The sequence below is a fragment of the Ranitomeya variabilis genome, chromosome 1 (genome assembly GCF_051348905.1).
Source record: "Ranitomeya variabilis isolate aRanVar5 chromosome 1, aRanVar5.hap1, whole genome shotgun sequence".
NCBI lineage: Eukaryota > Metazoa > Chordata > Amphibia > Anura > Dendrobatidae > Ranitomeya > Ranitomeya variabilis.
In genome coordinates this window covers 183,421,019-183,447,668 of record NC_135232.1, presented here as the reverse complement: position 1 = coordinate 183,447,668, position 26,650 = coordinate 183,421,019, and the positions used below count along the sequence as shown (strand labels likewise).

Sequence of the window (26,650 nt, the reverse complement as noted above, 5' to 3'; positions counted from 1 at the left end):
TGAGAGCCAGAAAGGCTACACAGACAGCTGTGGGCTTATATTCATGGCCTGGGAACAGCCAGGGGTATTTTAACCCCTTCCCAGGCCACAAAGATTGGCCCACAGCTGTCTGCCTAGCCTTTCTGGCCTAAAAATATAGGGGGACCCTACGCAATTTTTTTTTCGTGGCCCCCTATATTTTAGTGCCAGAAAGGCTACGCAGACAGCTGTGGGTTAATATTCCTATCCTGGGAACAGCCATGGGTATTTTAACCCCTTCCCGGGCCACAAATATTGGCCCACGGCTGTCTGCCTAGCCTTTCTGGCTTAAAAAAAATAGGGGGACCCTATGCAATTTTTTTTGGGGGGGCCCCCTATATTTTAGTGCCAGAAAGGCTACGCAGACAGCTGTGGGTTAATATTCCTAGCCTGGGAACAGCCATGGGTATTTTAACCCCTTCCCGGGCCACAAATATTGGCCCACGGCTGTCTGCCTAGCCTTTCTGGCCTAAAAATATATGGGACCCTATGTCATTTTTTTTGGGGGGTCCCCATATATATTTTGTTATCCTTTTAATAGGATTATGGATTGGCGTCTTATTGACGCCTCTCCATTATTAACCGGGCTTAATGCCACCTTGGGAGTGGGAAGAGAGGGTCTAAGTGCCGGAATTGGCACATCATTTTGATGCGCCTTTTCTGGGGCGGCTGTGGGCTTCTATTTGTAGCCGGGGGGGGGGCAAATATCCATGGCCCCTTTACTAGGCTATGAATATAAGCCCACGGCTGTCTGCGTAGCCTTTCTGGCCTCAAAATATAGGGGGACCCCAAGACATTTTTTTTTGTGCTCTTCCTATATTTGAGAGCCAGAAAGTCTACGCAGACAGCTGTGGGCTTAATATTCATGGCCTGGGAACAGCCAGGGGTATTTTAACCCCTTCCCAGGCCACAAAGATTGGCCCACAGCTGTCTGCTTTCCCACTCTGTTGCTGATAATTCCACTGTAGGCCACGCTAATTTAGGCCACATCGCCTATTTGTTAACTTTTTGGGTAAAGTAGTGTTTAGTTTAGGGGTTGGATTGTTATTAGGGTTGGTGTTGAGATTAGGGTTATGGTTTGGAAAGCTAGAGTGTTGAGTGTAGAGTGTCTTGCAGGTTGCAAACAAGCTGTGGCACCGGCAATCCAGAGCTTATTGTGAGCCCACCCAGCAACACATGTAGCCACATGCCCCGCTCAGGATTGCCGGCGCCAGAGCTTGTTTTTAACCTGCGACACACGGACGTGTTTATTGCAAGTTGAAATTAGCCCTTTGGGATAGTTGCCAATGACTTTGAAGTTACAACACTGTGTTCTCTGTTAGGGCAGCCGTTATGTTGTGTTTGTTTTTTTCGGGGTGTAATTTGGTGTTTGGGTTTCTTGTTTGTCCTTGGGTTACTGTAGGGGTTATATTTAAATATATTCCAATTTTAGAAAAACATTTAAGGCTATGTTCACACTTTGCGGTTTTTGCTGCGGATCCGCAGCGGATTTGCAGCTGCGGATCCGCAGTCGTTTTCCATGCAGGGTACAGTACAATGTTACCCTATGGAAAACAAAAACCGCTGTGCCCACTTTGCGTTTTTCCGCTTGAAAATCCGCGCGGATTTTCTGCGGAAAAAAAGAAGTAGCATGTCAATTCTTTCTGTGGATTCCGCAACGGTTTTCCACCTGCACCAATAGGAAAGTGCAGTTGGAAACCCGCAGTGGAATCCGCAGTAGAAACCGCACAAAAAACCGCAGTGAAAACCACCGCGGTTTTGCACTGCGGTTTTTCCAAATCCGCAGCTGAAAAATCCGCAGCAAAAAAAGGAAAGTGTGAACAAGCCCTAACATTACTTTGCTGTTCGATATAGTATCAAATGACACTTTTGTATTCATTGTAGGTTCGTGATTATCCTGCCCTTTGGGACCCTGCAGATGAGTCTTATAAAGACAAGTATTTCCGTGAGCTTGCATGGACCAAAATATTCCGTGACCCGTTTCCGGAATGGGACTCCTATCCAGGGGCAACGCAACTGCAAATTGGTAATTATAATTTTATTTAGTAATTAAAAATTGATTGTATTACAAATGTACTTTGATTATATATCTAAAAAAAATTTTTTGTTTCTTTTTATTTTTTTTGTAGAAGATGTGAAGCAAAGCTGGCGCTCCGTCAGGGACAGGTTTAACAAGTACATCAATACCTGCGCTAGAAGTGGCTCGTCACCAAGTAAGAAAACGTTCCCGTTTAATGACGAGCTACAGTTTCTTATCACCAGCCGGACATTGCGGAGGTAATTTAGAAACCACAAATATACATGTAGCCTGTTTCCATGTGCACTTGCACAGTTGGCTGTGTATTCAACCCTGTGTCCTGCCACCGCGTTAAACACGCTGCATCAAGATGTGATAGTATAGTGAAGACAGGATTTTCATAAATCCCGCCAGCACTATGCTAAATACAAAGGTGTCATACCTACCCTACGTAACCACACATGCGTTGTGCGTCTTGACACCACTTCCTTTTCTATTTATCTTGCGTTTTGGCGCTTCCACTCCACAAGATAATTTATTTATAACATGTGGTGATAACGCATGACTTACATGAAAACAGGCGTTATCACTACACAAGCAAAATAGTGGACATACATGTTGACGTAGCAGCCTATTTGCTGCATGTAAAACTTTGCTCCTTCGCAGCCTTCTAAAATTCTGTATTAATTATTGTTCTGTTTGTTTCTCTCAGGACGGAAGGAAACATGTCAACGGCTGATGTGGATGACACCGACACAGAGGATGGAGCAGGCAGTTCCTCTGGAGCGGTAGGGACCATCTCTCCATCCGTTACCACAGCTTCTGCTGCATCCACATCCGCTTCAGCAGCTGCTGGAGCATCTGGTTCTGCAGAAGCTGTGGTAATGGAGACGAGAGCTGCCTATCCGGTGGCAGCAGAGAAAAAAAAACAAAAACAAGAAAAGCAATGATGATCAAACAGTTCAAATTGCAACAGACACCCTGGATTTACTAAAAAAATCTTCTTGCGAGGATCATTGTGATTCATTTGCATTGACTGTAGCAAGGAAGACTCGCTCACTGCCACCGGATAGGCAGTCTCTTTTTATGTCTATGGTCCAGATGTCCCTCACCGCTCTGGAGGACCCTGCTCCAATTGTTCCTTATAACGAGGTTCTAATGGGGGTGTTGGGACTGTTTAGGCCCCGACATAGAACACCTGAACCACCTTCAAGACCACATTATTTTGGCAGCAGTCAACAAGTCAGTTATGCGGAGGAGAGGAACAAATCAACAACTGGGCCAAAGTTCACACACAGACCCTACAAACTACAGGTATTCTCCAGATTATACATATCTGCAGTAGAATCAAAATTTGGCAATTTTCCAGTTGCACGCTGCCTTGACAAGGGGCTGTTTACTTTCTTTCAAATTAAAAAATCTATGATTAAATTTTCCAATATTTCTTTGTTGTTCAAATAAACTTGTTTTTCAAAAATTATTCTCTGTTTTTTAGCCAATGGGGACAAGGCCTCTATGTCTGACGTTGTCCTGGGTATATGGTCACTGGATTATGGAATGGGGGTTGTGTTATTGTTATGTGTTCACTGCAGTATGAGATAGAGAATAGTACATTTGTTAAAACACACCCCTTTTTTTTATCTAAAAAGAAACAAAAGAAAGTAAGCCAAAAAAATTCTTTATTTAAATTACAACCAAATGTTTTTTTTTGGTACAAGAGAAAAAAAATAATTAAACACAATTGTGTTGATTGTTGTCGATTCTGATTCATCGGGATCTTGACTTGTTTTCACAACAGTTTTCAGCAATGTAGCCAACTTTTTTTGGAGGGTCAGTGTAGATGCATCCTTCTCTGCTGGTCAGGCTGCCCAACACCAGTACAGGAGTATTGCCAGTGCACGGCACCCTCTGGACTCATGAAGTAGTCAGTGAAGGATTCTCTCACACGCACACCCGAGTTGGACGGCCTACCCAGACCCACGTTGACCACTGGATTAAATACTGGCTGCTGGTACTCCACATCTACGTCAGTTTTGTACTCACGAGCATAGTTGTGGAGTACACAGCAAGCCTTAATCACAGCGTCAACGGTGTCTGTGTCCAACTGGATGGCAGTGTGAAAGATCCTCCACTGACTAGTCAAGATCCCAAAGGTGCATTCCACATATCTGCGTGCACGACTCAGCTGATAATTAAAAATCCTCCGCCGGGCATTCAGTCCCCTTCGTGGGTATGGGCGCAGCAGGGTTGTCGTTAAGGCTAGGTTCACATTGCGTTAGGGCAATCCGTTTAGCGCTAGCGGATTGCGCTAACGCAATGTTTATTTAGGGGCCGCGTTAGGGGTCGCGTTAACGTCCCTGCTCTCGCAGATCCCCGATCTGCGAGAGCGGGGAACGGACCTCGGGCGCGCCGCAGAAGAACGGCACATCGCTAGCGCGAGCCGAAAAAGGCACGCACTAGCGATGCGCTGCAGGCGAAATTTACACTGCTGTCAATGGGTGCGCTAACGGACCCGTTTCACGGCGTTAATTGCGACATTTTCGCTGTGCAACGCTGTCCGTTAGCGTGCACACATTAACGCAATGTGAACCTAGCCTAAGGGAAACGCCTCATCCGATACCATCACAAAGGGTACTGGATGTGTGGAACCCGGCAAAGGTCTTGGGGCTGGGAGCGTTCCGCCATCTTGAAGAATTTGCATCCCAATCTGTGACGTTCGCAACACCCGAGAATCCCCAGTACTACCATACTGGCAACAAATTTGTAATGGGCATCAGCCACCGCCATCAGGACCACTGAAAAATACTTCTTATAATTAAAGAAGCGTGATCCTGATCGTGGTGGCTGCTGAACCCTTACATGTTTAACATCGACTGCACCTATGCAGTTTGGGAAATTGGCCACAGACTGAAAGCCTGCTGCAACCTGCAGCCAAGTCTCCTCGGTTGGGGAAGGCATCACTATGGGCTGCAACTTCTGCCAGATGATGGTACATGTACACCTCACAATTTTAGAGATGGTAGATTTACCAACTCTAAATTGGAGGTGCAGGGATGTATAGCTCTCTACGGTGGCCAAAAATCTGCAAAGAAACAAAAAAGAATATTAGAAGTGTCAAACAAAAATTTAAGTAAACATGTCATTAAGTTATGGTCGCTATAATATGCGTCCAGCACCTTTCATGTCTTATATAAAGCATTCTATAATGCTGGCCTTAACACCCGGCACAACACAAAGGGTGTAAACCAAAAAAAAAAAAAGCCTGTGACAACAGATGGGACTTGTGCACACACACATGCGAGATACGGCTGAGTGTTGCATGGTAATCCCCGGCCCTGCTGCCTGCACTCCGTTGTGGAGCGTGCGGCTCCATGTATTGCTATGCGGGTGCACACTCCGCTCCAGAGTGCAGGCGGCAGGGCCGGGGATTACCATGCGACATTCGGCCGTATCTCGCGCGTGTGTGTGTGTGTGTGTGTGTGTGTGTGTGTGTGTGTGTGTGTGTGTGCTCCCCGCCTACCAGAGGGGGTGGGTGTGTGTGTGTGTGTGTGTGTGTGTGTGTGTGTGTGTGTGTGTGTGTGTGTGTGTGTGTGTGTGTGTGTGTGTGTGTGTGTATGTGTGAGCGAGAGAGAGAGAAACACCTGACGCAACCGTGGGCTGAATTATAACACGGATGGCTTGCAGGGATAAAAGCACTACAGTAAGCGCAGTTACACGGTGGCATGTGATGCTGTCAAATCCCATTCTTCCCTGATGGCGCTGAAATCATGCAGAGCAGGGGAGAATGATGACAGCATCTTCATCACCTGCCGCCAGAGAACAGAGCTTCCTGTAACGCTTGTTCACCACTGCAATGCGTGTCACACAGAGGACATCAATGTGTGTTCTCCATGTGCACGTGTGTGGGACACTATGTGGAACGTGCAAATGTTGACAATCTGGCATGTCAGCGCGTTTTGCCAACGGACACACGGTCGCCCAAAACAAGCTGACGTGCATAGATGAGTGGGTCAGTGTCTCCAGGAGATATGAAAAATTTCATCACACATACTGGACACACAGACGTGTGAAAGAGCCCTAACGACATTCAAACAAAATAATTAGTTACTTACCGCAAGGTGATGAGCAGCCTTTCCTCAGCAGAGGTGGCCTTCCTCATCACTGTGTCTTGCAGTGTCAAATGGGGTGACAGGATGGTGAGCAGTCTGTCGAACGCCAGAATGGATAGCCGACAAAAAGAAAGAAATTTGTCAGGATATCTGAAAATTGTAAAAGACAAAAAAAAAAAAAAAAAAAAAAGGGTTACTTTACATATAACATTGTTTGAAAAAACAGTGAAATTTGTCTTTCAATTGATTTCAACGTACCTCCTCAAGTCATTGTAAAGGACATAAAAGTGCCCCTTCTGTGTGCGCTGTGCTAAAGGAGGGTGCACCCACATTCTTTTCTGTGCACGCCTTCTCTGCCGCCGCTGCCTGTAAAATAAATATATATATATATATATATATATATATATATATATATATATATATATATATATTGTTTAAAACACAACACTGTGAAAAATATTTGAAACATGCCTGTAAAGCAATGCGGAATATGTTAACCCAATGTAAAAAAAAACAAAAAAAACAAAACTGGCATCTGCTTACCTGACGTGTATGACGATTCAGGATTAGCAGCAGCAACCCCAGGATCGCAATCCGGTGTGGCGTGCGGAGCTGGATCTGCGGGCTGCGATCTGGCCTACGATCAGCACTCTGCGGAGCGCTGTCACTGTTCAAAATACGTCCACTCATTTTGGTGTGTTATTCCCAAAATGGAGGATGGAAGAAGAAAAGGGTTGGACAAGGAAATTACATCATTTTTTTTTTTTCCCCACTGCAGTTCAAGCTTTATTTGTGTCAAACACACAGACAATCTGCAGAAAAACTCGCATTAAAAACTGCAATAAAAACCGCATCAAAAAACGCATCAAAAACCGCACCTGTGTTTTCTGCCAAGAGCTGCGGTTTTTAGTGCAGAAAAATCCGCAGGAAAATCTGCAACGTGTGCACAAAGCCTAACAGCTTTTGTGTAATTTCCTAGTGATCTGTATCTGGAAATAAAGGATGACAATCAAAATGGCCGCCATTATCGCTCCTACAGGGGACATCACTAAGCTTTCATACACACTGAACAGTACATGGTGTAATGACACATCCCCTCACATTACCACTGTTACAGAGGTGCCATAAAGCTCTCATAGATCCATGGTCAGCAATAGGGGTAGGCAGACTTGGCATCTGCCTAGTACCCTCACTCCTCCAGGGGCCCCCAGCCAGTGGTATACCATTAATAGCGGCATACCACGCAGCTGCTAATACCGGCACACCATGAGGCCACTATGGGATCCGTGGGTCAGGGGATGCCGATACAGTTGAAAGCAATGATAGAGGAGAGAGCGTCATCTGAAGCTCCCTCTCCCATCATTCTCCTCTATTTCTGATGCAGTGGGTACGCGATGACGTCAATTAATCGCGCACCATGCTATGCCGGGCAGTGGAGCTGCTCAGACGCTCTGCAGCAGCGGGGGAACTAGGAGGAGAGGTGAGTATTGTATTTTTTTTCATATATTAGTGAGTACGTGCAGCCATAATACTGCAGGACAGTTGGGCTACATGATACTCTATGGGGTGGCTGCATTATACGCTATGGCAGTGTTCCCCAACTCCGGTCCTCAAGAGCCACCAACAGGTCATGTTTTCAGGTTTTCCTTAGTATTGCACAAGTGATGCAATTATTACCTCTTCAATATTAAGGAAATCCTGAAAACATGACCTGTTCGTGGCTCTTGAAGACCAGAGTTGGGGAACACTGCTCTATGGGGTGCCTACATTATACTCTATGTAGTGGCTGCATTATACTCTGAGGGGGGATGCATTATACTCTGAGGGGGCTCCATCATACTCTATCAATGACTATGACTATGGAGTTCATTATCCTTTATGGGGGCTGCATTACACTCTATCGTACTATGGGGAGTGCATTATACTATATGCACTATATGGAACCTGAATTATACTGTATGGAAGGCTATGGGGAATGCATTATACTATATGAAGAACTATGGGGTGGATTGCACTACATGAAGGACTATGGGGGGTGCATTATACAATATTGAGGACTAAAATTAGTGTACTATACTATTTGGAGGACTGAGGAGTGTATTTGTCACAACTCTGTTGTCGGGTGTCCTGGGACCAGGGGCTCATTCCCTGCCCCTAACACTAGGGGCCCCTAGCTTGCCCTGTTCCCCAGGTTACTTCTGATGATGAAGATGCTGTGGCCACATACCTTGCCTTAGCTCCACCCTCAGTCTGCACCCTTACCGCACGCAGGAAGGAGGTGATTAATAGTGTACCGTAATATACCAACCAGACTAACAAGATAATACGAACAGGGGTAACGAAAAATACCAAACATACAACCCCCCATAGAACATAATACAGCCCACCTCCCCATAGAATATAATGTAGCCCCATCAAAGAGTATGATGCAATCCTCCCTCATAAAATCTAATACAGCCCCCCATGGAATATAATGTAGCCCCCCATGGAATATAATACAGTCCACCTCCCCATAGAATATAATGTAGCCACCATAGAATATAATGCAGCCCCCCATAGTATATAACAGCCTCCCCCATAGAATATAACGTATAATGTACCCACCTTAGTATACAACACAGCCCACATAGTATACAGCACAGCCCACATAGTATACAGCACAGCCCGCATAGTATACAACGCAGCCTCATAGTATACAGCGCAGCCTCATAGTATACAGCGCAGCCTCATAGTATACAGCGCAGCCTCATAGTATACAGCGCAGCCTCATAGTATACAGCGCAGCCTCATAGTATACAGCACAGCCTCATAGTATACAGCGCAGCCTCATAGTATACAGCGCAGCCTCATAGTATACAGCACACAGCCTCATGGTATAACGCACACAGCCTCATGGTATACAGCGCAGCCTCATAGTATACAGCACACTGCCTCACAGTATACAGCGCAGCCTCATGGTATACAGTACACAGCCTCATGGTATGCAGCACCCTGCCTCATGGTATATAGCACACAGCCTCATGGTATACAGCACACAGCCTCATGGTATACAGTGCAGCCTCATAGTATACAGCACACTGCCTCATAGCATACAGCGCAGCTCACCCCCCCAGAATGGCCCCACAGTCCAGTACTCACTGTTATAGAGTAAAAAAAAAACAACAAACAACACAGCACACTCCTCACCTCTCCTCGTGCCCGCGCTGCTTCCAGTTCCTGCTCCTGCCGGCACACAGTGAGTGCGCGGCAGTGTCTGTCAGAGGCAGAGCGGGGAATGATGAGAGAGGGAGCGTCAGCTGACGCTCTCTCCTCCATCATTGCTTTGAACTGTATCGGCAGACGCCGGTATAGTTAAATGCGGTGGGGGTGTCGGCGCTGGCGGCAGGCGGGCCCCCTGCCTCACAGGGGCCCCATAGCAGCTGCGTGATGTGCCGCTAGCTGGGGGCCCCTGGGGGAGCGAGGACCTAGGCAGCTGCCTGCCCCTAACGCCAGCCCTGCCTGCAGGGGCCCCCTGGAGCCTCCGGGCCCCTGTGCAGCTGCACAGGTTGAACAGGCGGTATGTCCACCCATGGTGGTGGTGCTCGGTGGTTTTACACCTCCTCAGAACTGCAATAAATGCTCTTTCTGTACGAGTATGGAGTTATTCTCCACTAGAAATCTGTGGCATGATTTATATTCCGCATGGAACAGCCACACTGAATGACAATAAACCTTGTTCAGATTGGCAGAGATAACCTTGGATTTTTTTAATTTGTGGATTCATAGATTCCTTGCAAAATGCATGGTCCATAGGCAAATCCTAAACGTGTGACTGTGCAGACACGGGGATCAGCGGGTGCTCTAGTCTGCAGGCTTGAGACTGCATGGACCAGGGATCATCCCATTGAACGTTCACTCTGCTATTACCGTGGGCATAATACTACTAAAACAACACAGGATGAAGGTAAAACAGTGTGTCTATACTTTATTGAACCACAAAACAGGCAAATAACACATAGAGCAGTCCCAGAAAAATATCTAAGATGGTGCAAAATCACAAAGTCTCACCCTTTCGCTGACTTGCTGGTATTAAAACCAGCTGTGACTTCCAGGGCCGACCTCTCCTGCTTTTATCCCTCTCTTACTAACTCCTTTCCCAGCCTCCCCTTATGCTGCCGGGCGCTGATCAGTACTTGATTGCCGATCAGTACTTGATGGCTTGTTTTTTGACAGTTTATTATTGTGACCTGCAGCTACTGAGAACTAATCAATGACACAAATCATTGATCAGCATCTGTGATTGCTTTTGGCCAGGAGTTTTTTTTCACCTGTCCATTTTCACTCGCACCCCTTTGCACCACCTGCGTGCGTGCATCCTGCAGCCACTGAGCTGCTGATCAGTGATGTACATCACTGATCAGCGCATGTTCACTTTTGGCCAAGACTTTTTTTTCAATGTCCTTCCTCACTCCCCCCCTTTTTGTACCACATCCGTGCGTGTGTCCTCTTTCTTCTACTCTAATAACAAAGTCTGCACCAAACACTCACACAGACACATCAGAATAAAATTTGGTTATTTTACACACAAGCGTGAAAATATGTCCCACTCGTCCCAATCATGGTATTGAGCCGATGAGACATACACTTTCCTTTCTTCCAACACTGATTGTGAGGGAGAGGATGCCACCATTTTTTATTTTTCCTTGTACTCCTCCTCTTCCTCAAGTGATAATGAACCGCTATGCAGACTCCCCAGGACAGCAAATGAGCCAATGTCCACCATTGGTGACCCACTATGGACCTCACCTCCTGAAGATTATGAGCCACAGAGTCCTGATTTTGTGGCACAATTACCAATTCAATTTCACACTACCGCCTCACAGAAATAGACCTTTTCAAAGTATTTTTGTGAGGATTTTGTAAACCTCATGCTGGCTAAGACTAATCTGTAGGCCCCACAATTTTTGCCACAAAACCACCCTTCATCATTTTCTAACTGGACTTCTATAAATTCAGTAGAAATTATGAAGTTTTGGGGCCTTGTCCTTCACATGGGGATAGTGAAGGAGTCAGAACTTTGGCAATATTGGAGTGTTGATGTTTTATATTACACTCCAGTGTTACGCATGGCTATGATCCGTAGATGCTTTGAGACCATCCACAAATTTTTGCACTACAACGATAATGCACAGTGTCCACCCCGAGATGACCCCAACTTTGAAAGACTTTTCAAAGTTCAGACGGTCATTGATCACTTCAGCAACAAGTTTGCTGAGGTGTTCATTCCCCAAAGGGACATCTAGGTAGATGAGTTTCTAATACATTTCAGGGGGAGGCTCAAATTCCGACAGTACATGCCCAGTAAAAGGGCCAGGTACGAAATTAAACTACAAGCTGTGTGAGAGTACCTCAGGGTACATTCACAGACTTACAGAATATAAAGGAATGCCCACCAGTCCGAGGAGTGAGTGGGAAAAATGTGTGAGATTTGGTGCATCCACGGCTGGATCAAAATTATCACCTCTAAGGCTACTTTCACACTTGCATCGGTAAGGGCCCGTCGCAATGCGTCGGGCCGACGTACCGACGGAACCTGTGAAATTTACTGCAAGACGTGAGCAGCGGATGCAGTTTTACAACGCATCCGCTGCCCATTCTGCAGTCCGGGGTGGAGGGGGCGAAGTTTCGGCCGCGCATGCGCGGTCGAAAATGGCGGACACGAAGCACAAAAAAAGTTACATGGAACTTTTTTTGTGCCGATGGTCTGCCAAAACACGACGCATCCGCGTACGACGGATGTGACGTGTGGCAATCCGTCGCAATGCGTCGCTAATGCAAGTGTATGGAGAAAAATACGCATCCTGTGGGCAACTTTGCAGGATGCGTTTTTTCTCCAAAATGACGCATTGCGACGTGCGTCACATGACGCAAGTGTGAAAGTAGCCTAAGTAGATAACTTTTATACCAGCATCCCTCTCTTTAAAGGGAACCTGTCACCCCCAAAATCGATGGTGAGGTAAGCTCACCATCATCAGGGGCTTATCTTACAGCATTCTGTAATGCTGGAGATAAGCCGCCGATGTTACCTGAAAGAGGAGAAAAAGACGTTAGATTATACTCACCCAGGGGTGGTCCCGCTCCGATGGGCGTCTCAGGTCCGGTCTGGGGCCTCCCATCTTTATTCCATGACGTCCTCTTCTGGTCTTCACGCCGCGGGTCCAGCGCAGGTGCAAAGTACTGCAGTGGGCAGGCGCCGGGCCTCTCTGACCTTTCCGGCGCCTGCGCACTGCAGTACTTTGCTCTGCCCTGAACAGGGCAGACAAAGTACGCCTGCGCCGGACCCGCGGCGTGAAGACCAGAAGAGGACGTCATGGAATGAAGATAGGAGGTGCCGGAGCGGACCTGAGACACCCATCAGACTGCAGCGAGACCGCGCCTGGGCGAGTATATTCTAACCTCTTTTTCTCCTCTTTCAGGTAACATCGGGGGCTTATCTACAGCATTACAGAATACTGCAGCTAAGCCCCTGATGCCGGTGAGTTTACCTCACCATCGATTTTGGGGGTGACAGGTTCCCTTTAAGTCCCTTTCTGCCAGAGCTACCACAGCATTCAGTACTGTGCACAAAGATCAAAGAGGACTCCTTAGGTCACTAATTAGGCAGCTGCTCAGAAAGTGTGAGAATAGAGCCCAATGTAGTGACCACCTGCTGGTGGTCAAATACAAGAGGGTTGTCTTTTTCTTGACCACCATACATGCTGATGGCAGCACCTTTACCGCTGTACAGGTGTACAAAACAAACTGTGCCCTGGGGTAAAATAAATCTATGGGGGCAGTTGATTTCTCTAATCAATGAAAGTGGGAAATGGTTGCTCAACCGAATAGCATATGGTGCTCAGAAGTAAAAGAGTATAATATTATAGATAGTTAAACTTCGGCACTCAGAAATATGTTGCAAAAAAGAAAGTTTATTTGACAAAAAAACATAAAGTTGCCCAATGAATTTCAGATAGATAAGTCAACGTTTCGGCTTAAGTCCGGCCTTTATCAAGATATATCTGTAGGGTATAGTGTCCAACAGGTTTACAACATAGAACGCCAATAGGCGCCATACTCCTGCATGCCAGACGCCATCACCCTGATGTACCAGTACCTGGTCTTTTCTTACATTATTGAATTACCTATTGGCGTTCTATGTTGATAAAATGTGAGACCGTATACCCAATAGACATATCTTGATAAAGGCCGGACTTCGGCCGAAACGTTTTTTGTCAAATAAACTTTCTTTTTTGCAAGATATTTCTGAGTGTCGAAATTTAACCATCTATAAGATCTCTCAAATCAAGTCATTCAGCCCTAGAGTACCATACGGAAAGCTAAGATGTAGTACAAGAAGCTGGCCATGCACATCGTACAAATAACAAATGGCATCGTATAACTTTTTCGTGATATCACGATATGCAGGCCAGACCGACACATTCCTTCAGCTCCAGGAGGCAGTGATCAAAGCCCTAATATTTGGAAGTCAAGAAGGAGCAGACCTCAATACTTCTGGAACTGAAGGTGCCCATATAGTACCAGGGAAACATTTCCCAGGTAAGGTCTCGCCAACTTCAAAGAAAGGAAAGTGCAGTGTGTGTTACCGAAGGGGAATAAAAAAGGAAACAAACCTGGCCTGTGTATAAAAGAATGTACCATTTATCCATGGGCTACTAAATTTATTTCTGACTTACACGACTTACATAAGCCAACCTACACTCTACACAACTTACGTATACCACATTATAAAATTCACATACCAGGGAAATACTAGATCAATCACAAAATAGGGTCACTTGTGGGTGTTTTTGCCACTCCACTTTTGAACTCTCCAAAGCGACATGACCATTCCATCAAAGTCTGTGTTCCAAAATGTCACTCCTTTCTTTCTGAGCACTATATTGTGCCCAAAAAGTAGTTTCCCCCACATATGGGGTATCGGGGTAATCAGGAGAAAATGCACCACAAATGTTGGGGTCCATTTATACCTGGTGTTCATGTGAGAAGGAAAAAATTGGGGGCTAAAACATTTTTTGGAGAAAAATTTTATTTTTTTATTTTCACGGCACAACATTATAAACTTCTGTGAAGCACCTGGGAGGTTCAAGGTGCTCACCACACATCTAAATACATTCCTTGAGGGGTCTGGTTTCCAAAATGGGTCACTTGTGGGGAAGTTTCCATTGTTTAGGAACATCAGGGGCTCTCCAAACGGGACATGGCGTCTGCTAATAATTTCAGCAAATATTATATTCAAAAAGTCAAATGATGCTCCTTCCCTTCTTAGCAAGTAGTTTTCTCCCTCATATGGGGTATTGGCGTACTCTGGAGAAATTGCACTACAAATTGTTTGGTGCAATTTCTCCTGTTACCCTTATGAAAATGCAAAATTTGAGGCTAAACTCCATTTTTATGAGGAAATTTTGATTTTTTTTTCACACATCCAGATAAATTCTGTCAGGGGTCTAGTTTCCAAAATGGGGTCACTCGTGGTGGGTTTCCACTGTTTAGGCACATAAGGGGCTCTCCAAGTGTGACATGGCATCTGCCCTCGATTCCAGCCATTTTTGCTTTAAAAAAGTCAACCTACCCTTCAGAGCCCTGCTGTGCCCCCCAAACAGTAGTTTCCCCTACATTTCGGGTGTCAGCGTACTCAGGAGAATTTGCACAACAAATATTGGTGTCCATTTTCTCCTTTTAACGCTGTGCGCTGTGAAAATGAAAAAAAATTGGGGCTAAAGGTAACATTTTTGTGAAAAAAAAAGTAAAATGTTAATTTTTTTTCCTTCCACGTTGCTTTAATTCCTGTGAAGCACCTGAAGGGTTAATACACTCATTGAATGTGGTTTTGAGCACTTAGAGAGGTGCAGAGTCACTTCAAATGGTTTTGTAAATTTTGTTGGAAAAATGAGAAATTGCTCATCAACTTTTAAGACTTCTAACATCTCAACAAAAAAAAAGTTTTATAAATTATGCAGATGTAAAGTAAACATGTGGTAAACGTTATTAATTAACTATTTTGTGTGACATAATTCTCTGGTTTAAGGGCATAAGAATTAAATGTTTGAAAATTGCAAAATTATCAACATTTTCACAAATAAAGTCATATCGAACAAATTTTACCACTATCATGAAGTACAAAATGTCACGGAAAAATAATCTCAGAATTACTGGGATCCGTTGAAGCATTCCAGAGTTATAACTTCATAAGGTGACACTGGTCAGAATTGTAACATTTGGCCTGGTTATGAACGTGAAAACAAGGTAACAGTAAACGGTTTAATTGCACTCTTTGGGGTTGGGTATGAGCTTCCTGATGTATTCCTTATCGTAATTTGGCTTGGAAATTTTCTTGCATCTGTTTTAGATACTCTTAACTTTGTTAGAATTTTTGTTTAAAAATCAGAAGACTTAATATTTTGCTTTTTGCTTTCAATTAGTGCCTAAAATGTTACTGTGTATAATTTATTCTTACATATACTGTACAATAGTCTCGGAAATAGATGTTCCTATCGTCCAATGAATAATGTATCCTCACTTTGTAACACTGGGTTGTAAACAGCTCTTTTTAAAAGCTCCCTGCAGAGTTTATTGTATACATAATTAAAAGGCAAGGTTGTGAAGTCAATTACAAGCATTCATTTCAAAAGCCTCCACATTCTTTTACATTAATTGTCTGCATGTCCAGTTCAGTATTTCCTACAATTTATTTCAGACGAAGCTTCACAGCAGAACAATATTCCTAGAAAAGAAAAAAAAGTGTAGGAATGTAAAATGCATTAGATGTATATTTTGAGGGGATATTCTTAGAAATCTACAGGGTGGGCCATTTATATGGATACACCTAAATAAAATGGGAATGGTTGCGGATATCAACTTCCTGTTTATGGCACATTAGTATATGGGAGGGGGAAAACTTTTCAAGATGGGTGGTGACCATGGCGGCAATTTTGAAGTCGAACATTTTGGATCCAACTTTATTTTTTCAATGGGAAGAGGGTCATGTGACACATCCAACTTATTGAGAATTTCACAAGAAAAACAATGGTGTCTTGGTTTTAACGTAACTGTATTCTTTCATGAGTCATTTGCAAGTTTATGACCACTTATAAAATGTGTTCAAAGTGCTGCCCATTGTGTTGGATTGTCAATGCAACCCTCTTCTCCCACACTTGACACACTGATAGCAACACTGCAGAAGAAATGCTAGCACAGGCTTCCAGAATCCATTGTTTCAGATGCTTCACAACTCGTATCTTCACAGCATAGACAATTGCCTTCAGATGACCCCAAAGATAAAAGTCTAATGGGGTCAGATCTGGAGACATTGGTGGCCATTCAACTGGCCCACGATGACCAATCCACTTTCCAGGAAACTGTATATGTAGAAATGCGAAGACCTGACACCCATATTCTGGTGGTGCATCATCTTGGGTGGAAGTTTTTTGGAAACTTTTGAAGTATGTTTGTGGTAATTTTTCTGCTGGAAGACCCATGACCTAGGAGGCAAACCCAGCTTTCTGACACTGGGCACTACATTACAATCCAAAATCGTTTGTTACTCTTCAGATGTCATGATGCCTTGCACACAGTCAAGGCACTCAGTGCATAAGGCAGCAAAACAACCACAAAGCATCTTTGAACCTTCACCATATTTGACTGTAGGTACTGTGTTCTTTTCTTTGTAAGTCTCATTTTGTTTCTGATAAACAATAAAATGATGTGCTTTACCAAAAAGCTCTATCTTCATCTTATCTGTCCACAAGATGCTTTCCTAGAAGGATTTTGGCTTACTCATGTACATTTTGGCAAACTGCAGTCTAGGCTTTTTATGTTAGTAGGGTCTTCTCGCGTTCTTCATTTCATTCAAATGTTGTCGGACAGTTTGCGGCAACACTGATGCACCCTAAGCATGCAGGACAGCTTGAATTTCTTTGGAACTTGATTGAGGCTGCTTATCCACTATCCGGACTATCCTGCGTTGCAGCCTTTCATCAGTTTTTCTCTGCCGTCCAGGGAGATTAGCTACAGTGCAATGGGTTGTAAACTTAATAATAATAATAATAATTTTAACAATCTTTATTTATATAGCACCAACATATTTTGCAGTGCTTTACAATTAATAATAATAATAATAATAATAATCTTTATTAAACATCTTGATTAAGTTGCACACCATGGACAAATGAAAGCCAAGATCTCTGGAGATGGACTTGTAATTTTGACATTGTTAACATTTTTCAACAATTTTGGTTCTCAGGCCCTCAGACAGTCCTCTTCTCCTATTTCTGTTCTTCATGTTTACTGTGCCACACACAGACACACAATGCAAAGATTGAATCAACTTCTCCCCTTTTTGTATCTGGTTTCAGGTGTGATTTTTATATTGTCCACACCTGTCACTTGCCACAGGTGAGTTTGAATGAGCATCAACATGCTTGAAACAAAGTCATTTACCCACAACTTTGGAAAGGTGCCAACAGTTTTGTCCAGCCCATTTTTGTGGTTTTGTGTGAATTTGTGTCCAATTTGCTTTGTTTCTCCGTTTTTTTTTGTGTTGTTCCAATTCTGACTGTGTGTGTATATGTGTATATATATATATATATATATATATATATATATATATATATATATATATATATATATATATATATATATATATACACACTCACTGGCCACTTTATTAGGTACACCATGCTAGTAACGGGTTGGACCCCTTTTGCCTTCAGAACTGCCTCAATTCTTCATGGCATAGATTCAACAAGGTGCTGGAAGCATTCCTCAGAGATTTTGGTCCATATTGACATGATGGCATCACACAGTTGCCGCAGATTTGTCGGCTGCACATCCCAAAGATGCTCCATACAAGGCAGGATGGATCCATGCTTTCATGTTGTTTACGCCAAATTCTGACCCTACCATCCGAATGTCGCAGCAGAAATCGAGACTCATCAGACCAAGCAACGTTTTTCCAATCTTCTACTGTCCAATTTCGATGAGCTTGTGCAAATTGTAGCCTCAGTTTCCTGTTCTTAGCTGAAAGGAGTGGTACCCGGTGTGGTCTTCTGCTGCTGTAGCCCATCTGCCTCAAAGTTCGACGCACTGTGCATTCAGAGATGCTCTTAGGCCTACCTTGGTTGTAACGGGTGGCGATTTGAGTCACTGTTGCCTTTCTATCAGCTCGAACCAGTCTGCCCATTCTCCTCTGACCTCTGGCATCAACAAGGCATTTCCGCCCACAGAACTGCCGCTCACTGGATTTTTTTTCTTTTTCGGACCATTCTCTGTAAACCCTAGAGATGGTTGTGCGTGAAAATCCCAGTAGATCAGCAGTTTCTGAAATACTCAGACCAGCCCTTCTGGCACCAACAACCATGCCACGTTCAAAGGCACTCAAATCACCTTTCTTCCCCATACTGATGCTCGGTTTGAACTGCAGGAGATTGTCTTGACCATGTCTACATGCCTAAATGCACTGAGTTGCCGCCATGTGATTGGCTGATTAGAAATTAAGTGTTAACAAGAAGTTGGACAGGTGTACCTAATAAAGTGGCCAGTGAGTGTATATACACATACACACGCACACGTGATATACAGTACATACAGTAAATATACGGCATATACAGTGTAAAATACATTTTTACTCAGGATAGGCTGAAGACAGTCTATATAGTTTATTCCAGCAGCTCCAAAGCATCCTCCTGCCCTCTAGTAAACATGTTAGGTTGATGAGATAAATGTTGATTGTCAGTCAGCTATAAAGGTTATCTCCTTCAGTCCACATTTGCTAGGCTTGTCCTGTCAGTCACATTCGGTGACCAGAGGAATGCACGTTCACGATACCTGACAGGAGGCTGCCCTCACCTGACGTCTGTCTCAGCAGTCTTTATACAGCCCATTCTACAACCTCACAGCTGGGAAACTGCAGGGTGCTGACATATTTAAGATCCTGATTTTTTGCTAAGTAAAAGTATACTGTATAGTAAAATTTTTAATACTTAAATGTTCTTTATTTATTTTAATTATTTATTCTTATTACATTTTTCAGAGTACCCCTTTAATTCCAAACCTCTCACCCAAACTCAAGTAAGTTTATCTTCAGGTTTCGACACCTCATTCGATCCCATACACTCTATGGTCTTTGGTGGATAAATCACCCGACTGATAAATCCTTGATAAATCCTTCCCGTTTTTCTCTCACCAGCATAACACTAGGCTACATTACTTTTTAGCTATATATAGATGACATTCTTAGTTAAACCTTGCTTCTGCAGTGATTTCTCTTTCTCCCAAACCTGCTCCAAACAGAGATTGCAGATTAAGCAAATCCATAATCAAGAAGCTCACCACAAGAGAAGTTATTCGCAGCCATATTCAGTGGTGTTAAAAGGTGCTTGCACCATTCCTGATTTCCTATTATTTTGTATGTTTGTCACACTTAACCTCTTAATGACCAAGCCAAATTTGACCTTACTAACCAAGTCAAATTTTACAATTGTCACTGTCACTTTATGAGGTTATAACTCTGGAACGCTTCAAGGTATCCCACTGATTCTGAGATTGTTTTTTTTCCTGACATAGTGTACTTCATGGTAGTGGTACAAAATTTCGATATGACTTGCGTTAGTTAATAAATAACATTTCCCACAGGTCTACATTACATCAGCACAATTTGTGAAACAATTTTTTTTAGTTAGGAAGTTAGAAGGGTTAAATTTGACCAGCGATTATAAATTTTTCCGACAAAATTTACAACACCATTTTTCAGGGACCACATCACATTTGATGTGACTTTGGGGTATTTTCTCTTAGATAGACTCCTCAAAGTGACACCATTCTAAAAACTGTCCCAGCCCCGCAGTGTCTTCTGATTTATTCTCACTGCGGGGCTGGGATTCACAGGCAGGGCGGCCGCACAGGCGCAGTCAGCTAGACTGCATATGAGGACAGACGGGCAGCGCTCACTGCTCCTGCCCAAAGCAGGATAATAGAGCGCAGGCACCGGCTCATTTCAAAACAGCGGTGAGGAGGCGGCGCCCGGCGCCAACAGGATTTGAGTGACGGCTGTGTGGTGTCTGCAGCAGGGGGGAAAGGCCTGCCTCCAGGACTGAAGAAAGGTATTTATGACAAATTACAAAACGCATTATTTCTGCAGTTACAGCACCAATAACTAAAAGAGCCACCTTGTCAGAATGCAGCATTAGTGCTGCACAAGGTGGCTCTTTTAGTTTCAAACGCCTTGGGGGGGGGGGGGTTGACAGGTTCCCTTTAATTCTTCAATGTGTTTAGAAGAACTTTATGATATAATTAATGAGCAGTGCTGGATGTACGCCACTCAGTATATGAAAGCGATACAAAGGAAACAAGTTCCTTTTGGAATCCTGGGGAAATCTTACTCAGGGTGACTATTAATTATAATTTTTCACCGTAGAGGGGAGGTAATGGTTTACAGGCACACAGCTATGACCCAGTTCTGAGATGGAGTTGATCACGGGGTTTTATTCAAGCTTCTTTTCATAATATTTCATCATTCTCTTCATGTAATACTTCATCAACATATATGAAGGACTCTTCACAGATAACTTCGGTTCACATACAGTGTCTTAACCCAAACATAAAATGTACCTTGCTCATGCAGTGAGGCAGGGCCAGGGGGATGAGTCCGATGCTGTAGCTCTCTCACTTCTATCTTGAATTAATAAAAATGCTCCTGGCTGTACTGACTACTTCTATGATTATAGCAATTGAGTCCCAGGAAGAACTGGTGTATATAGCTTGTCTGATTTCAATCTAACAGAAGACTCTCTATCAAACACCTTACTCCCGGATGTCCAGGACATAATAGCTAACCACTCCCTGTCTGTGATAACCATTTTAACACCTATAGTTGCTGGATGATTCTAAATCAACAGTGCAACTTCTATCTGTCACAGCTGCCTAATGGCAAAACCTATGGCTATTATGAGTTCACTTATTTATGCGATAAAATATATAATGTGAGCTTATCCACAGGATGACGAATCTGTTTATAATACCTTAATCAATGGCCACCATATTCTTTCTACAATGCTAAGTTCCTATTTCACTCTTTCACAAATCTTTTAAAGGACCCTTAACATTGTATAAATTATGTGAACACTTATAGATCCAAGTTTAAAACTGCTGGTGGCCTGTGAGAATTGGCAAATCTGAATAGCGGACTGCCTGAGTAAACAGGCTATTAAACATTTACTGATCAGCATTCCTTTACTCCCACCAATTTTGCAATGTTAAATGCACCCAAGTCACATATAGCTAACTCTTAGAAGTAAACTGCTTATCCCTCCTGTAAAGATCTCTATACCAGCATTAAAGAGACCCGTTTTCTAGAATACTTGATGGCATCTATTAATAATACTCTTTATTCTTGACAATATGGGCTCGTTGGGGCGACCTGACTTCTCTTAGCTCCCATTAGGTCTAATCTAGTTTGCCCTCGTGCTATATTTATTTTAATAGTTTCTTCTTAGATCCCCAGCTCTACACCTCCCCTTCCCTCCTTTTCCTTTCTTCTTCTGTGTGTTCTGGGTTTTGTTTCTGAGAATTAATGCTAGTAATTTACTGATCAATGAACAATGGATTTCAGACACTAAAGATTTATACTTTTTGCATTTGCTTCTTGATTATTTTTAGACATGGATAGCTTAAACTGCCTTTTAGAAGTCATTGTTCACTTGTGTCTTATAAAATTGGATTGAAGCATATTGTAATTCTTTTGTTATGTGGATTTATGATTAAATACATTTTCTTGCTTACAACTCTTATTTCTTTATCCTTGGAAAATGTAACAAAAGTTCCAAAAAACAGCGCCGGTCCTGGGTTCAAATCCCCCCCAGGACAATATTTGAAAGGAGTTTGTGTGTTCTCCTTGTGTTTGCCTGGGTTTCCTCCGGGTACTGCAGTTTCCTCCCCCACTCCAAAAACATACTGATAGGGAATTCAGATTGTGAGCCCCAATTAGTGGCGATATATATGCTTGTAAAACAAATTTAAAAAAATCCTCCATTGTCTGGTGTGGGTTTCCTCTGGGTTCTCCGGTTTCCTCCCACATTCCAAAGACATACTGATAGGGAATTTAAATTGTGAGCCCCAATGGGGACAGTGCCGATAATGTCTGCAAAGTGCAGTGGACTATGATAGCGCTAAATAAGAAAAGCATAATAAATAATAAACAGTGAGTACCCCCCCCAAAAAAAAATGATTGATGGTTAAACTGGCTACAGCTGTAGAAGAGATGAGCTTGCCACGTTATTAAGATATCATAATGTCTTGCCGATCAGAAGCAGTGTTTGCCGTGCTGTCATGCATATGACAGCGTGTCAAACACGGGATGTTCGGGCCCCCTATTCAAGTGAATGGGGTCGGGGTTCGGGTACTGTTCGGCCGAACCCACTGGACCCGAACATCCAGTGGTCAGCCCCTCTCTAATGAGCATTATGCCCTTACACATTAGCTACCAATCTTTACTACTATATTACTAAAAGTCTCCTATGTGCGTTGTGCTCAATGTATATGTTGGAAAAGATACAAAGCATGACGCCAAGGTCTGGTAACTTCCAGAAATCATGCTTGCAACAGTTCTAGATTACACTGATTGAACTCATAAAGCAAAGTAACTACTGAACAGGAACATAAAACCGGAGAAGTGGCATGACATCACTTAGAGAAAATCACAAACATTTGTCAGTGAAAGCAAGAAACAATATTTTAGAGCATTTCTTTCCCTCACGCAAGGTCCAGGGATATCCCTATTGAATAGCAGTCTTGTGCTGGAACACAAAGACAGATGATACACAGAGCAGAGGTCAATGGAGCCGAGGGCTAGGCTCATGTAGATCTGTTAAATTGGAATAACTTCTCTGAAGTGTGCCTACTGCCTAACATACAGTGACACCCTCTACTATGTGCTGTAAGATGATCAATATGTTACAAATCCTTGAGGTTTTAACGAAAGACATAATTAGATCACAATTTACTCAACTGTATGTATTCAGATAAACCAATTTCCTTCAAATATATATTCACACGTAATTGCTCTATATTTATACAAAGACAAATCCCTTCCAGACGAAGGGTGTATGTACCACTAAATCAAACTACCACATGTAGTGGGACCTGTGTAGTAAAGCAATCTCCACTATGGTACTGATATTAAAAATAAATTTTATTAAACATAATGTAAAAAATACAATAGAATAAAATTACTACATGTAAGAAGGTGCAGAAACCAATAATGGGGACTATACTGCCATAGGAAATTGCAGGATTATTCAAACTAAATACAGCATATATTAAATGGCAGATGCCTATGCTCTCATACGGGAGTCCGTGGATAAAAAGCTGCCTGGATCACCAGGACAGTACTCAGTACTAGAATATCCTAAGTCAGACCCCTCAAAATGCATGGCATATATGAAAAATAGTAAGAGAATATTACCTTGCTGTTGTCTACTGCAATGTCCCCGGCGTCCCGCTGCCCCGACGCGCGTTTCGCGTTAGCTTCTTCTGGAGGCGTCTCCAGAAGAAGCTAACGCGAAACGCGCGTCGGGGCAGCGGGACGCCGGGGACATTGCAGTAGACAACAGCAAGGTAATATTCTCTTACTATTTTTCATATATGCCATGCATTTTGAGGGGTCTGACTTAGGATATTCTAGTACTGAGTACTGTCCTGGTGATCCAGGCAGCTTTTTATCCACGGACTCCCGTATGAGAGCATAGGCATCTGCCATTTAATATATGCTGTATTTAGTTTGAATAATCCTGCAATTTCCTATGGCAGTATAGTCCCCATTATTGGTTTCTGCACCTTCTTACATGTAGTAATTTTATTCTATTGTATTTTTTACATTATGTTTAATAAAATTTATTTTTAATATCAGTACCATAGTGGAGATTGCTTTACTACACAGGTCCCACTACATGTGGTAGTTCCTTCAAATATAGTTGTTTTTGCGCCAAAAACAAACTCCATGATTTACATGCATTTTTTTTACTAGATTTTAATTTTATATACACAGTGGGAAAATAAGTATTTGATACACTGCCAATTTAGCAAGTTTTCCCACCTACAAAGAGTGGAGAGGGCTGTAATTTTTATCATAGGTACGCTTCACATGTGAGAGACAGAATCTAAAAATAAAAACCAGAGAATCACATTGCATGATTTTTACATAATTAAATTGCATTTTATTGCATGAAATACGTATTTGATCACCTACCAAACAGTAAGAATTCTGGCTCTCACAGACCTGTTAGTTTTCCTTTCAGAATCTCTCCTACTCTGCACTCATTATCTGTATTAATTGCACCTGTTTGAACTTGTTACCTGTATAAAAGATACCTGTCCACACACTCAATCACACTCCAACCTCTCCACCATGGTCAAGACCAAAGAGCTGTCTAAGGACACCAGGGACAAAATTGTAGACCTGAACAAGGCTGGGATGGGCTACAGGACAATAGGCAAGCAGCTTGGTGAGAAGGCAACAACTGTTGACACAAACATCATACTTTGAGGGTGCATTTCTGCAAAGGGGCCAGAATGACTGCACAGAATGGAATGGAAGATTGATGGAGTCATGTATCGTGAGATTCTGGCCACCAACATCCTTTCCCTCAGTAAGAGGAATGGTGGCTGGGTCTTCCAGCATGACAATAACCAGAAGCACACAGCCAGGGCAACTAAGGAGTGGCTCTGTAAGAAGCATTTCCAGGTCCTGGAGTGTCCTAGCCAGTCTAAAGACCTGAACACAACAGAAAATCTTTGGAGGGAGCTGAAACTCAATGTTGCCCAGCTACAGTCCTGAAACCTGAAAGATCTGGAGAAGATCTGTATGGAGGAGTGGGACAAAATCCCTGCTACAGTGTGTGCAAGCTTGGTCGAGAACTACCGGAAACGTCTCACCTCTGTAATTGCAAACAAAGGTTTCTGTACCACATATTAAGTTCTGTTTTTCTATTGTATCAAATACTTATTTCATGCAATAAAATGCAAATTAATTATGTAAAAATCATACAGTGATTTTTTTTTAAGATTCTGTCTCTCACAGTTGAACTCTACCTGCAATAACATTTACAGACCTCACTATTCTTTGTAGGTGGAAAAACTTGCAAAAAGGCAGTGTAACAAATACTTATTTTCCCCACAATACATATAGTGTTGCTTAAATGTTTGTGAACCCTTCCACTGTGTGGATGACGTAGGATGCGTCATCCACACAAAGCAAGAAGGAGGACAATTATCGCAAGAAAAGAGGAGGTGTCGGATCAAGAACAGTGACACCCATCGGACCAGGCCGCACCGTAGGTGTAAATAACAGAAACTGTTTTTTGTATTGTGCAGGCCACATTGGGGACATATATACAGCATTCTAGTGTGCCGTGACAGGTACTTTATAAGGGAAAAACCTGGTAAGATTTTCCCTTTACGAAAGTTGTTTAACTTTGCCTTAGGAAGTATATGAACAATAAATAAAATTCTGTGCAATGTTGTACATGGCCTTTAAGTTAGCATTGCAGTCAAGTTTTTATAAATAAGGACTTTAATCTAAAAATTATTTTATGTTAATGCTAAAGTAATTGAATTATAAGTGATCTAACACAATAAAAATAGCCTAGCCCTGATTATTTTCAATATTATATACCGTATACCTTACATACTATATGAAAGCATGCATGTAAGAAGCAGAAAGCATCGCTTAACATGCTTGGCAGAACCCAAGATTTATGGCAAGGTCATTAACAAGGAAAACTGACTATACCTGATGTCCACATTCCGGCAGTCATGTAAGGAACCAGTTGAAGAGGAAAACAGATGCTTGAAATCAGTTAATGACCTTCACTTTGAAAACAAGGGCAGGAATGTGACAGATTTATGATATTTTGGGATAAAACAGTTGCCACTAATTATCCTCATTTATGCAAATTCAATAAAAGTTGGTTTCATGTAAGTTTTTGGAAAAGTGGAAAGTTTTTATTTTTAAATTTAACAACAAATTTGTGTCATTTGATAGTTATATTGATCTCTAACTGAATCCATATTTACAAATCACCATGACAGGGAATATGAATTATCCCAACCTGACATTGTAACTTAATGCATAATGTAAACACCCCTCAGGTGCTATTAAAGTTGCAGAACGCATTCTTTTAATCATATAATTAAATTCACCATGGTGTCAAGTGACCGTCCAACCCATCTCACTAGCAATGAGCTCCTTCTCGGAGCTCCTTCCCTAAGAACTCATCCCTTGGGGATGTTAACACCACGAACTTTAATCCTTTTCATATTTCAGCATTGTATTTCCGTTTCGCCTTGGACTAAGCTCTCTGCTTGGACGTGGCGCTCTGTTGGGCAGATAGACTGAAAGTAAATCTTAGCATCCAGAAAATATTTTATGTCTTTGGCTGTGAAAAAACGTAGAGGCTGGCTCCAGGTTATAAACTAC

General features: G+C 42.8%; 1 protein-coding gene across 8 annotated transcripts in view; it reads right to left on the bottom strand.

The window, feature by feature from the left end:
* The window catches only part of SNCAIP (synuclein alpha interacting protein), a 344,510-nt gene that overhangs the window by 184,960 nt on the left and 132,900 nt on the right, over nucleotides 1–26,650 (bottom strand). The window lies entirely within an intron of this gene.